Source organism: Lolium rigidum, chromosome 3 (genome assembly GCF_022539505.1).
Source record: "Lolium rigidum isolate FL_2022 chromosome 3, APGP_CSIRO_Lrig_0.1, whole genome shotgun sequence".
In the NCBI taxonomy this organism is placed as follows: Eukaryota; Viridiplantae; Streptophyta; class Magnoliopsida; order Poales; family Poaceae; genus Lolium; species Lolium rigidum.
In genome coordinates, this window is record NC_061510.1 from 315,894,406 (window position 1) to 315,909,517 (window position 15,112).

A 15,112-nucleotide genomic window follows, 5' to 3' on the forward strand; every position below is an offset into this window, starting at 1 on the left:
AAAAGGCCAAATTTGGTGTTGATCATGAGAAACTTGTGAGAGATCTAGATGATCTAGACAAGGCACACAAAGCCTTGAAGAGTGAATACTCTCTCCTCTCCAAGTCTTATGAGCAACTTCAAATTAGGCTCGCTTCATATGACATACCTAGTACCTCTACTCCTCTATGTGATCATGCAAATATTGTTGAGGAAAATGCTAGGTTGAAGGATGAACTTGCTAAGGCCTCCTCTCCCCAAAGTAAACTTTCTTTGGATGATCTTTTGAGTAAGCAAATATCAAACAATGGGAAGGAGGGCCTTGGTTATAATGCCAAGGCAAAGAAGGCAAACAAGCAAAAGGCCAAGCCCGCACAAGAGAAGAAGAAAGCCGTCACTAATGGTGAAGCCTCCAAGGGCAAAACCATGAATGATGATGATGCGGGAATTGCTAACCCTCACTATGTTTTATTTAAAGATTATTATGGTGATGTTTATGCTAAATATGTTGGCCCATATGATGGTTATGTTGCTTGTTCTATTTGGGTCCCAAAGACCCTTGTTGCTAACAAAAGAAGACCCATTGAGAAATGGGTACCTAAATCCAAGAATTGATCTCATGTAGGACTATGCCGCCGGAGGTTCAAAATGGGTACTTGATAGTGGATGTACAAGTCATATGACCGGCGGCAAGAACCTCGTCAAGGAGTTGAGGCCTAACATAAATGATATCACCGTCTCCTTTGGCGATAATTCTACATCCGAGGTATTGGGTTTGGCAAGGTTGTGGTTGCACACAACATTACTCTTGTGGATGTCATGCTTGTCAAAACCCTTGGTTACAATTTGCTTTCCGTTTCCGCCCTTGGCAAGATGGGTTTCGCCGTCTTTATTGATAATGATATTGTGGTCCTCTTGTGGAGCAAGACTCTAAAAGTCGCTTTCGTTGGGTATCGCGAACACAACTTGTATGTGGTGGACTTTTCGGGGACCACCACGACAAGTGCGATGTGCCTATTCGGAAATGCGGACGTGGGTTGGTTGTGGCATCGCCGCCTAGCCCATGTCAACATGAGAACTTTGCAAAGTCTTCACAAGGGGAACCATATTGTGGGACTAATGGAAAATGTGTCTTTTGCCAAAGATCGTGTTTGTAGGGGTTGTGTTGAAGGCAAAATGCATGACTCTCCGCATCCAAGCAAGACTATTATCTCTTCCAAGAGAATCTTGGAGCTCCTTCATGTGGATCTCTTTGGTCCCGTTACTCATGCAAGTCTTGGTGCGAAGAAACATTGCTTGGTGATTGTTGATGACTACTCAAGATACACTTGGGTCTACTTTCTCAAGACGAAAGATGAGACTCAACAAATATTCATTGACTTTGCTACCGAGGTGCAACGCCAACACAACCTCCTCATTATGGCAATAAGAAGTGACAACGGCTCCGAGTTCAAGAACTATACACTCAATGATTTTCTTAGTGATGAGGGGATTCGACATCAATATTCCGCTACTTACACCCCTCAACAAAATGGTGTTGCGGAGAGGAAGAACCGGACTCTTATGGATATGGCAAGATCTATGATGGCGGAGTATAAATCCCGCTATAACTTTTGGGCGGAAGCCATCTCCACCGCTTGCCACTCCTCTAACCGGCTCTATCTCCGCAAGGTCTTGAACAAGACTCCATATGAAATACTCACCGGGAACAAGCCTAACATCTCATACTTCAAGGTGTTCGGGTGTAAGTGTTTCTACAAAATCAAAGGAGTTCGTTTGTCTAAATTTACTCCTAAAGCTTTGGAGGGTATATTTGTTGGTTACGGTGCCGAATCTCACACTTATAGAATCTTTGATGTATCCTCCGGGATTATCATTGAATCTTGTAGTGTGAAGTTCGAAGAAAATGATGGCTCCCAAGTGGGGCAAGTTGATGTTTGTGCAGGTGATGAAATACCTCAAGATGCCATAGTAAGAATGGGTGTGGGATTTTTCCGCCCCATTGAGGGACACGATGTGGCGTCTCGGGAAGAACTATGCTCTACCACGGTGGAGCCCTCATCTTCTCAACATCATCAAACCCTACCTAGTGAAGCAAATGATGCACCAACCCAAGAACAAGAACAAGACCCTCCCTCTTGTGTGCAAGATCAAGGACAAGATCAAGGTCAAGATCAACCAAGCATTCATAATGGCTCCAATGAGGATCCAATCAACTCTTGCCCTTCTCCGAATATTGTTCAAGATCAAGCACATGAGGATGAGCAACCCCAAGTAATTGAGGAAGCTCAAGTTGATGGTCAAGACGGGGACCCAAAAGATCAAGTTGATCAAGTGACACCTCCAAGGCCAAGAAGAACCAAGGAGGAGATCGAGGCCCGTCGTCTAGCAAGAAGAGATACGAACCTTGAACTTCGTGGACACACTCATGACAAGGTTCTTGGTGATGTAAGGGCAAAGGTTTTCACAAGAAGGCAATTGGCGAACTTTAGCCATCATCATGCTTATATCTCCTTAGTGGAACCCAAGAAAGTATTTGAAGCCCTTGAAGATTCGGATTGGTTGGAAGCTATGCATGAAGAACTCAACAACTTCAAGCGCAACAAAGTGTGGACCTTAGTAAAGAAGCCAAAGGAGTGCCGCAATGTTATAGGCACTAAATGGATTTTCAAGAACAAGCAAAATGAATTTGGAAATGTTGTGAGGAACAAGGCAAGATTGGTGGCTCAAGGGTTTTCTCAAGTTGAGGGAATTGACTTTGGGGAAACTTATGCTCCCGTGGCTCGCCTTGAGTCCATCCGTATCCTTCTTGCTTATGCATCGCATCATAACTTTAAGCTACAACAAATGGATGTGAAAAGTGCTTTTCTTAATGGTCCTTTGCATGAAGAGGTTTATGTTAAGCAACCCCCGGGGTTCGAGGATCTCAACTTTCCTAACCATGTCTACAAGCTTGATAAAGCACTTTATGGTCTCAAACAAGCTCCTAGAGCTTGGTACGAGCACCTTAAGGAATTGTTGGTAGACCGTGGGTTTGATGTTGGGCTAATCGACCCCACTCTTTTTACTAAGAGGGTCAATGGGGAGCTTTTCGTTTGCCAATTATATGTTGATGATATTATATTTGGCTCGACTAACAAAGCTTTCAATGATGAATTCTCAAAGCTTATGACCGATAGGTTTGAGATGTCTATGATGGGAGAGATGAAGTTCTTCCTTGGTTTTGAGATCAAGCAATTGAGGGAAGGAACCTTCATCAATCAAGCAAAATATCTCCAAGACATGCTCAAGAGGTTCAAGATGACCGAGATGAAGGGTGTGGCCACTCCTATGGTCACCAAATGTCATCTTGCACTAGATCCCAATGGTAAAGAGGTGTATCAAAAGGTATATCGCTCCATGATTGGATCCTTGCTTTACCTTTGTGCATCTAGACCGGACATAGTGTTGAGTGTTGGTGTGTGTGCAAGGTATCAAGCTTCTCCTAAGGAGAGCCACATGATGGCTCTCAAAAGAATCTTTCGATATTTGGTTGATACCCCAAGATATGGTATTTGGTACCCCAAAGGCTCAAGTTTTATTCTCAATGGTTATACCGATGCGGATTGGGCGGGTGACAAGGATGATAGGAAATCAACTTTCGGGGCTTGCCAATTCCTTGGTAGGTCCTTGGTGTGTTGGTCTTCTAAGAAGCAAAAATTGTATATCTCTCTCCACCGCCGAAGCCGAATATGTTGCCGCCGCAAGTGGATGCACTCAATTGTTATGGATGAGGCAAACTTTAAAGGAATACGGTGTCATTTGTGACAAAGTGCCTCTATTATGTGACAATGAAAGTGCCATCAAGATTGCCTATAATCCGGTGCAACATTCAAGAACGAAGCACATTGAGATCCGGAATCATTTCATTAGGGATCATGTTGCCCGTGGTGATATTGAGCTTATATATGTTCCTACCAAAGATCAACTTGCCGATATATTCATGAAGCGTCTTGATGAAGCAAGGTTCTCTTATTTGAGGAATGAGCTAAATATCATTGATTCAAGGAGTATAGCTTGACCATCTTGCAAACACACCTTTGTCTCAAAACTTTATTTGGTTTAGATGTGGGCATGGAAATAGGGGGAGTGCGGTTTAAATTATTGAGCTATCCCTCCCCCCATAATGCCAACATTAAGAAATCATTCTCTTTATATCATATGTTGATATGTAAGCTTCAATGATGAGTATTGGTTTGGACCCAAGATATATCTTCGCGGTGACATACCATAACACTCATATATGGTGGCCTAGGCCACCACACTCTTCTTTGTGAAGAGTTAGAGTTATTTGGATCTTCATTGAGTTTTATTGACATCTCCTTGTTTATGGGAAATCACTCACTTTTGGCCTTCATTTGCATTATTTGAAAAAATGAGTGATCATGTACCATCTCACAGTTTGGCGCATCTATCCTAAGCCTATCTCATCTAAGCCATATCCTCTTTCCCGCTCCGAGTGCACCATCTTCCTGTCAAAAACTGCTCCTGGCACAGCTAAATCCGTTTCACCGGAAGTTCCGGTCGTTCTGACCGGTACTTCCGGCTGGAATTGTCTGCCAGCTCCTGCCGCTGTTGCTGATCAGTTGGATTAGTTTCTGGGGGACCGGAAGTTCCGGCTCCAACGAGCGGAACTTCCGCCCTTACGAAACCACTACATACCTGGTCGGGAACGGGGAGGCAGTTCCTGCCTCCTCACTTTCCCCCACCCAAGATCTATTCTTGTTCTCTCTCTCCCTGTGGTGGCTGCTCCTCTCTCCGGCCGGATCTCCCTCCTCCGGCGACCTCCGCCGGATCCGCTCCGTGGATTGGCATCCACTCCCTCTCCTCTGATGTCTACGGGAGCTTCTATTCTTGTAGACAGTGTTGGGCCTCCAAGAGCAGAGGTTTGTAGAACAGCAGCAAGTTTCCCTTAAGTGGATCACCCAAGGTTTATCGATCTCAGGGAGGAAGAGGTCAAAGATATCCCTCTCATGCAACCCTCGCAACCACAAAGCAAGAAGTCTCTTGTGTCCCCAACACACCTAATAGGTGCACTAGTTCGGCGAAGAGATAGTGAAATACGGGTGGTATGAATAAGTAGTAGCAACGGCACTCGAGAAAAGTGCTTTGCCCAGGACGAGTAAACCAGCAGTAGTAATGCAAGCAGTAGTAACGCGATAGAAACGAGTAAACGAAGCAGCGATAGCGTATTTAGGAACAAGGCCTAGGGATTAGACTTTCACTAGTGGACACTCTCAACATTGATCACATAACAGAACAGATAAATGCATACTCTACACTCTTGTTGGATGATGAACACATTGCGTAGGATTACACGAACCCTCATGCCGAAGTTAACAAGCTCCACAATAATGCTCATATTTTAGTAACCTTTAGTGTAAGATAGATCAAAAGACTAAACCAAGTACTAGCATAGCATGCACACTGTCACCTTCATGCATATGTAGGAGGAATAGATCACATCAATATTATCATAGCAATAGTTAACTTCGCAATCTACAAGAGATCATGATCATAGCATAAACCAAGTACTAACACGGTGCACACACTGTCACCTTTGCACACGTGCAGGAGGAATAAAACTACTTTAATAACATTGCTAGAGTAGCACATAGATAAATTGTGATACAAACACATTGCAATCATAAAGAGATATAAATAAGCACCTCACTATGCCATTCAACAGTGAATAAGTATTCCGTGAAATATAGCCTAAGAGACCCACACGGTGCACACACCTGTCACCTTTACACACGTGGGACAAGGAGTCTCCGGAGATCACATAAGTAAAACTCACTTGACTAGCATAATGACATCTAGATTACAAGCATCATCATATGAATCTCAATAATGTAAGGCAGCTCATGAGATTATTGTATTGAAGCACATAGGAGAGAGATGAACCACATAGCTACCGGTACATCCCCGAGCCTCGATGGAGAACTACTCCCTCCTCATGGGAGCAGCAGCGGTGATGAAGATGGCGGTGGAGATGGCAGCGGTGGAGATGGAGAAGCCTTCCGGGGCACTTCCCCGCTCCGGCAGGGTGCCGGAACGGAGACTCCTGTCCCCCAGATCTTGGCTTCGCGATGGCGGCGGCTCTGGAAGGTTTTCCGTATCGTGGTTTTTCGTATCAGGGTTTTCTCGACGGAGGCTTTATATAGGCGAAGAGGCGGCGCAGGAGGGTCGAAGGGGTGGCCACACCATATGGCGGCGCGGCCAGGGCCTGGGCCGCGCCGGCCTATGGTCTGGGGGCCCAGTGGCCCCCCTCTGGTCCTTCCCGGGTGTTCTGGATGCTTCCGGTGAAAATAGGAACCTGGGTCTTGATTTCGTCCGATTCCGAGAATATTTCGTTACTACGATTTACGAAACCAAAAACAGCTAGAAAACGAGAACCGGCACTTCGGCATCTTGTTAATAGGTTAGTTCCGGAAAATGCACGAATATGACATAAAGTGTGCATAAAACATGTAGGTATCATCAATAATATGGCATAGAACATAAGAAATTATCGATACGTCGGAGACGTATCAAGCATCCCCAAGCTTAGTTCCGCTCGTCCCGAGCAGGTAAAACGATAACAAAGATAATTTCTGAAGTGATATGCCATCATAACCTTGATCATACTATTTGTAAACATATGTAGTGGATGCAGCGATCAAAACAATGGTAATGACATGAGTAAACAAGTGAATCATATAGCAAAGACTTTTCATGAATAGTACTTCAAGACAAGTATTAATAAGTCTTGCATAAGAGTTAACTCATAAAGCAATAAATCAAAGTAAAGGCATTGAAACAACACAAAGGAAGATTAAGTTTCAGCGGTTGCTTTCAACTTGTAACATGTATATCTCATGGATAATTGTCAACATAGAGTAATATAACAAGTACAATATGCAAGTATGTAGGAATCAATGTACAGTTCACACAAGTGTTTGCTTCTTGAGGTGGAGAGAGATAGGTGAACTGACTCAACATAAAAGTAAAGAGAATGGTCCTTCAAAGAGGAAAGCATTGATTGCTATATTTGTGCTAGAGCTTTTATTTTGAAAACATGAAACAATTTTGTCTACGGTAGTAATAAAGCATATGAGTTATGTACATTATATCTTACAAGTTGCAAGCCTCATGCATAGTATACTAATAGTGCCCACACCTTGTCCTAATTAACTTGGACTACCGGATCTTTGCAATGCGCATGTTTTAACCAAGTGTCACAATGGGGTACCTCCATGCCGCCTGTACAAAGGTCTAAGGAGAAAGCTCGCATTTTGGATTTCTCGCTTTTGATTATTCTCAACTTAGACATCCATACCGGGACAACATGGACAACAGATAATGGACTCCTCTTTAATGCATAAGCATGTGGCAACAATTATTATTCTCATATGAGATTGAGGATATGCGTCCAAAACTGAAACTTCCACCATGAATCATGGCTTTAGTTAGCGGCCCAAAGTTCTTCTCTAACAATATGCATGCTCCAACCATGAAGGTGGTAGATCTCTCTTACTTCGGACAAGACGGACATGCATAGCAACTCACATGATATTCAACAAAGAATAGTTGATGGCGTCCCCGAAGCATGGTTATCGCACAACAAGCAACTTAATAAGAGATAAAGTGCATAAGTACATATTCAATACCACAATAGTTTTTAAGCTATTTGTCCCATGAGCTATATATTGCAAAGGTGAATGATGGAATTTTAAAGGTAGCACTCAAGCAATTTACTTTGGAATGGCGGATAAATACCATGTAGTAGGTAGGTATGGTGGACACAAATGGCATAGTGGTTGGCTCAAGTATTTTGGATGCATGAGAAGTATTCCCTCTCGATACAAGGTTTAGGCTAGCAAGGTTATTTGAAACAAACACAAGGATGAACAGTACAGCAAAACTCACATAAAAGACATATTGTAAACATTATAAGACTCCATACCGTCTTCCTTGTTGTTCAAAACTCAATACTAGATATTATCTAGACTCTAGAGAAACCAATTATGCAAACCAAATTTTAGCAAGCTCTATGTATTTCTTCATTAATAGGTGCAAAGTATATGATGCAAGAGCTTAAACATGAGCACAACAATTGCCAAGTATCAAATTATCCAAGACATTTTAGAATTACTACATGTAGCATTTTCCAATTCCAACCATATAACAATTTAACGAAGAAGAAACTTCGCCATGAATACTATGAGTAGAGCCTAAGGACATACTTGTCCATATGCTACAGCGGAGCGTGTCTCTCTCCCACAAAGTGAATGCTAGGATCCATTTTATTCAAACAAAACAAAAAACAAAAACACACAGACGCTCCAAGTAAAGTACATAAGATGTGACCGAATAAAAATATAGTTTCAAGAGAAGGAACCTGATAATTTGTCGATGAAGAAGGGGATGCCTTGGGCATCCCCAAGCTTAGACGCTTGAGTCTTCTTAGAATATGCAGGGGTGAACCACCGGGGCATCCCCAAGCTTAGAGCTTTCACTCTCCTTGATCATAGTATATCATCCTCCTCTCTTGACCCTTGAAAACTTCCTCCACACCAAACTCGAAACAAACTCATTAGAGGGTTAGTGCATAATCAAAAACTCACATGTTCAGAGGTGACACAATCATTCTTAACACTTCTGGACATTGCTCAAAGCTACTGCAAGGTAATGGAACAAAGAAATCCACCCAACACAGCGAAAGAAGCAATGCGAAATAAAAGGCAGAATCTGTCAAAACAGAACAGTCCGTAAAGAAGAATTTTAAAAAGGCACCAGACTTGCTCAAATGAAAATGCCCAAATTGAATGAAAGTTGCGTACATATCTGTGGATCACTCACGTAAATTGGCATAATTTTCTGAGTTACCTACAGAGAATTAGACCCAGATTCGTGACAGCAAAGAAATCTGAACTGCGCAGTAATCCAAATCTAGTATTGACTTTACTATCAAAGACTTTACTTGGCACAACAAAACACAAAACTAAGATAAGGAGAGGTTGCTACAGTAGTAAACAACTCCCAAGACACAAATATAAAACAAATTACTGTAGCAAAATAACACATGGGTTATCTCCCAAGAAGTTCTTTCTTTATAGCCATTAAGATGGGCTCAGCAGTTTTAATGATGCACTCGCAAAAGATAGTATGTGAAGCAAAAGAGAGCATCAAGAGGCAAATTCAAAACACATTTAAGTCTAACATGCTTCCTATGCATAGGAATCTTGTAAATAAACAAGTTCATGAAGAGTAAAGTAACAAGCATAGGAAGATAAAACAAGTATAGCTTCAAAAATTTCAGCACATAGAGAGGCATTTTAGTAACATGAAAATTTCTACAACCATATTTTCCTCTCTCATAATAACTTTCAGTAGAAACATGAGCAAACTCAACAATATAACTATCACATAAAGCATTCTTATCATGAGTCTCATGCATAAAATTATTACTACTCCCAACATAAGCATAATCAATTTTATTAGTTGTAGTGGGAGCAAATTCAACAAAGTAGCTATCATTATTATTCTCATCAAGTGTAGGAGGCATAGTATAATCACAATAAAATTTACTCTCCATAGTAGGTTGTACCAAAAGACCACTATTATAATCATCATAAATAGGAGGCAAAGTATCATCAAAGAAAATTTTCTCCTCAATGCTTGGGGGACTAAAAAGATCATGAAAACCAGACTTCCCCAAGCTTAGAACTTTCTATATCATTATCAACAATGGTGTTCAAAGCGTTCGTACTAATATTACTACCAAAGCATGCAAATAAGATTTCATAGGTTTTTTAATTTTCGCATCAAACAATCCATGTTTTAAATCAGGAAATAGAATAAGAAGCTCATTGTTGTCCATTATGCCAAACTAGTGTAAACAAGAAACAAAAAGATGCAATTGCGAGGATCTAAAGGAAATAGCTTCGAGCACAAATACAATGGCACCGAGAAAAGTACTGTTACACGGGACCGGAGTATGAGTGCCTTTTTACCTTTCCTCCCCGACAACGGCGCCGGAAAAGTGCTTGATGTCTACGGGAGCTTCTATTCTTGTAGACAGTGTTGGGCCTCCAAGAGCAGAGGTTTGTAGAACAGCAGCAAGTTTCCCTTAAGTGGATCACCCAAGGTTTATCGATCTCGGGGAGGAAGAGGTCAAAGATATCCCTCTCATGCAACCCCGCAACCACAAAGCAAGAAGTCTCTTGTGTCCCCAACACACCTAATATGTGCACTAGTTCGGCGAAGAGATAGTGAAATACAGGTGGTATGAATAAGTAGTAGCAACGGCACCGAGAAAGTGCTTTGCCCAGGACAGTAAACAAGCAGTAGTAATGCAGGAGTAGTAACGCAGTAAAACAGTAAACAAGCAGCGATAGCAGTATTTAGGAACAAGGCCTAGGGATTAGACTTTCACTAGTGGACACTCTCAACATTGATCACATAACAGAATAGATAAATGCATACTCTACACTCTTGTTGGATGATGAACACATTGCGTAGGATTACACGAACCCTCAATGCCGGAGTTAACAAGCTCCACAATAATGCTCATATTTTAGTAACCTTTAGTGTAAGATAGATCAAAAGACTAAACCAAGTACTAGCATAGCATGCACACTGTCACCTTCATGCATATGTAGGAGGAATAGATCACATCAATATTATCATAGCAATAGTTAACTTCGCAATCTACAAGAGATCATGATCATAGCATAATGGAATAAAACTACTTTAATAACATTGCTAGAGTAGCACATAGATAAATTGTGATACAAACACATTGCAATCATAAAGAGATATAAATAAGCACCTCACTATGCCATTCAACAGTGAATAAGTATTCTGTGAAATATAGCCTAAGAGACCCACACGGTGCACACACTTGTCACCTTTACACACGTGGGACAAGGAGTCTCCGGAGATCACATAAGTAAAACTCACTTGACTAGCATAATGACATCTAGATTACAAGCATCATCATATGAATCTCAATCATGTAAGGCAGCTCATGAGATTATTGTATTGAAGCACATAGGAGAGAGATGAACCACATAGCTACCGGTACAGCCCCGAGCCTCGATGGAGAACTACTCCCTCCTCATGGGAGCAGCAGCGGTGATGAAGATGGCGGTGGAGATGGCAGCGGTGTCGATGGAGAAGCCTTCCGGGGCACTTCCCCGCTCCGGCGGGGTGCCGGAACGAGAGACTCCCGTCCCCCAGATCTTGGCTTCGCGATGGCGGCGGCTCTGGAAGGTTTTCCGTATCGTGGTTTTTCGTATCAGGGTTTTCTCGACGGAGGCTTTATATAGGCGAAGAGGCGGCGCAGGAGGGTCGAAGGGGTGGCCACACCATATGGCGGCGCGGCCGGGCCTGGGCCGCGCCGGCCTATGGTCCGGGGGCCCGGTGCCCCCTCCGGTCCTTCCCGGGTGTTCCGGATGCTTCCGGTGAAAATAGGAACCTGGGTCTTGATTTCGTCCGATTCCGAGAATATTTCGTTACTAGGATTTCTGAAACCAAAAACAGCGAGAAAACGAGAACCGGCACTTCGGCATCTTGTTAATAGGTTAGTTCCAGAAAATGCACGAATATGACATAAAGTGTGCATAAAACATGTAGGTATCATCAATAATATGGCATAGAACATAAGAAATTATCGATACGTCGGAGACGTATCATCCTCCTCCATGGCTCCCCCCGGTTTGTGCCCTCTCCCTCTCTATGTGTGGGTAGACCTCACTAGATGAACTATAGGGCATACTCTGGGCAAAGCTATGGTAGAACTCCTCTAGATGCCTTTCCTTTACTAGAACTTGCTTAGGATGTTGTTGTGATGCGGATCATCGAGCCATTGCCTCAGATCTGGTGAGAAACTGCCGCTGTATTCGAACAGCCGGAAGTTCCGGCTCCACACGCCGGAACTTCCGCCCCGGGGCGGAACTTCCGCCGGTTCTCACCGGAACTTCCGGCCTGGCGAATTTTTCTGCTGTTACTCAATATCCTGTGCTGGCTCTGGTTTTGGCCTCCTTGCTAGTGTGCACTCATTTATCATTCCTATCTTGTTGATTCCATCCCAGGTTCATCCAAGAAGAGAGGCAAAGGTCATGTGGATGAGATTGAGGAAGAATTTGAGCAAACTCGACCATCTAAGCTCACCGCTCGTCAGCAATCTGGCCAAAGGCAAAAGACACCCGCAGTGAGAGGAAAGAACATCCATGTATCCGTGAAGAACATGCAATATCTTGAGTACAAGGAGCTCCGTGACGTGAACCCTTACCTTACCCCTCGGAACAATAGGGTTACGGATAAGAGGTTCCACAACAAGACTCAAGAGGAGATTTTCTATGAAGTGTATGTGCCATTCAAGAAGGGGTAGCCCCTCAACATGCCATTGACACCGGGAAGATGGCCGCTTCCACATACTTTCAAGAAGCCTATGCTATGTGTGGTGAGTTTGGGCTCTATCCCATTATGGAGCTCAACAAGGATTATGATGTCGGATTGATCCAACAATTCTATGCCACCGTACACTTTGATTCGGATGAAGCTAAAACATTCCGGTGGATGTCTCATGAAAGGCTACTTGAGTCTAACTTGGCTAAGTTTGGAAGTGCCCTTGGATACCCTCGCTACCCGGGCATAGATGCAAATGGTTGGAGGTGCCATGATAGCTCCTTTGCTCAAACAAGGGAAGTCTTGGAGCCCCTCTACATCAAAGGTTGGGGTATTCCGGGCAAGAGTGCGGATCTTCTCCCTACTTGGGACATTATGCTTAGAGTCTACCGGGAAACCATTGGACCAAAGGGTGGCAACCTTGATGAGCTACATCTCTATGAAGTGGATCTAATGGCAAACTCTTTTGCTAAGAGGGGCACCGGTGAGAGGCTTGATGTGATGGACTACATCTATCATGAGATGTGGTCATGTGTGATGGAGAAGAAGCTTCCCGCGTTCGCTTCATACATTATGAAGCTCATTGAGGACACTTGGGTTGATACTTATGAGAGCACCCTCATTCACTCCATTCCCCTCAGTATCACATCCCATGAAGTGAAGGTTTTGAGGACCAAGCGCCACAACTCTCCGATAGAAGATGTTACACCCATGGATGAGAAGCCACCAAGCTGGGCTTCTAAGCTTGCTCGCCGCTTGAGACAGATCTTTTGCCTCACCTCTGCAGTCAACCACCGTCAGTATCAGCAGCATGCAGAAGCCAAGAAATCTCGGGTTCGTCAGAAGAGCATCATGAGGGCTCTTGCGGTGGACGTGTCTCCTCCCGGATCCGAGGAGAACATCACTCCGGAGGCGGAATGGGTCTCTCAGCATGGCATGCCTCTCCCTCCGGATGGACTTGAGATCGAGTCTCCTCCGCACACTCCTCCCTACCCCGGCGCTACATCGAACCTCCCTCCCGGCTGGGCTAATGCCGACCCTTGGGACGTGTAGTTTCTCCTTTCCCTTTTTGGTGCCTTGGTGCCAAAGGGGGAGAGCGAGAACCTTATTAGGTTGCTCTCCGTTGGGTATTTGCATGGGGGAGTCACAAGCTCGTGTTGGCTTTGATTTTTATCGCTTGTGATTCTATTTATCTTGTGGTGTCGAACTATGTCCTAGTTTATTTGGCTTGTAAACTCTATCTATGTGTATGGTAAACTCCGTTTGTGAGTCTTCCATGGTTATCTTTGTGTGCATGATCTTATTATCCATATGCCTATCACTATATTGTATTGTGCATGATCTTATTGCTAATGCTAACCCATGGAAGATAGGTGCAAGATATAGGGGGAGCTTCTTATGTACCATTGCTCATATCTAGAGGGAGCTCCTCTACATCTTGCACATTGTTGGTTTACATGCCTCATTCCTTGCAAATACTTGTGTTGTCATCAAACACCAAAAAGGGGGAGATTGAAAGAACATTTCCCGCCCTTTTGGGTTTTGTGTGTTTGATGTCAACACTAGGTATATATTTATGTGTGTTGATGTAGACAGGTACAAGTGTTCGGAATATATTTTTGTTCAGCGAGATGGTCTGCCTGTTCTGATGTTCTGAAGGGTTTTTACTTCTGGCGGAAGTTCCGGCCCCAGCAGGCGGAAGTTCCGCCCTGGTATGTTCTGCAGAGGCCCTGTCAGCGCAGTGTTGATGGCTGTTTTTGTTCCCTGGCCGGAAGTTCCGAAGAGAGTGGCCGGAAGTTCCAGTCAGCGGAACTTCCGCCCAACTTCCGGGCAAGTTCTGGAAATCTGGAATTGTGGCTCAGTATAGTCCAGTAAGGTTTACGCGCAATTCCGGAACTTGGCCGGAACTTCCGGTCACCGGAAGTTCCGCCCTAGTTCCGCCCAATCTTTTGTTGACCAGGTCATCTGACGAAGAATCTTCCTGGCGGAAGTTCCGGCTCTTCTGGCCGGTACTTCCGGTGCCAGCCGGAACTTCCGGCCACCCTGACCGGAACTTCCGGTGTTAGTGGATTTCGCCACAACGGTCAGATCTGAGAGCTCCAATCATATAAATAGCTCTCTTCTCCAACGGGACAAGTTGCTCAATCATTGCAAGAAAAATCTGCCAAGCTTCACCACCATTAGAGCCACCTCAAGAACACAAGATTTGCAAGATCTCCTTCCTCCCCCAACCAAAGTTCTTGATCTTTGGAGATTCAATGGAGAAGCCACCGATCTACATCCTCACCGAAGCGTTTTACATTTCCCCCTCATTTGTTTGAGGGATCTCATGCTAGTGTTCCTATTTGGTTCCCTAGTTGATTTGTGTTGATGTGTTGTTGTTGATTGTTGTATTGTTACAGATTTGGGAGCCTCCAATTGAGTTGTGGATGTGTGCCCCAAGAACCTTGTAAAGGTCCGATTTCCGCCTCGAGGAAATCCCTTAGTGGAAGTGGGCTAGGCCTTTGTGGCGTTGCTCACAGGAGATCTGAGTGAAGCCTTCGTGGCTGTTCGTTTGGCTTTCGTAGCAACCACACTCCTCCAAACGTAGACGTAGCTTCTTGCAAAGGAAGGGAACTACGGGAATCATCTCCGTGTCATCGCGTGCTCCACTCTCGGTTACCTCTATCCGATTCTATCTCTTATATTGCATAGCTATA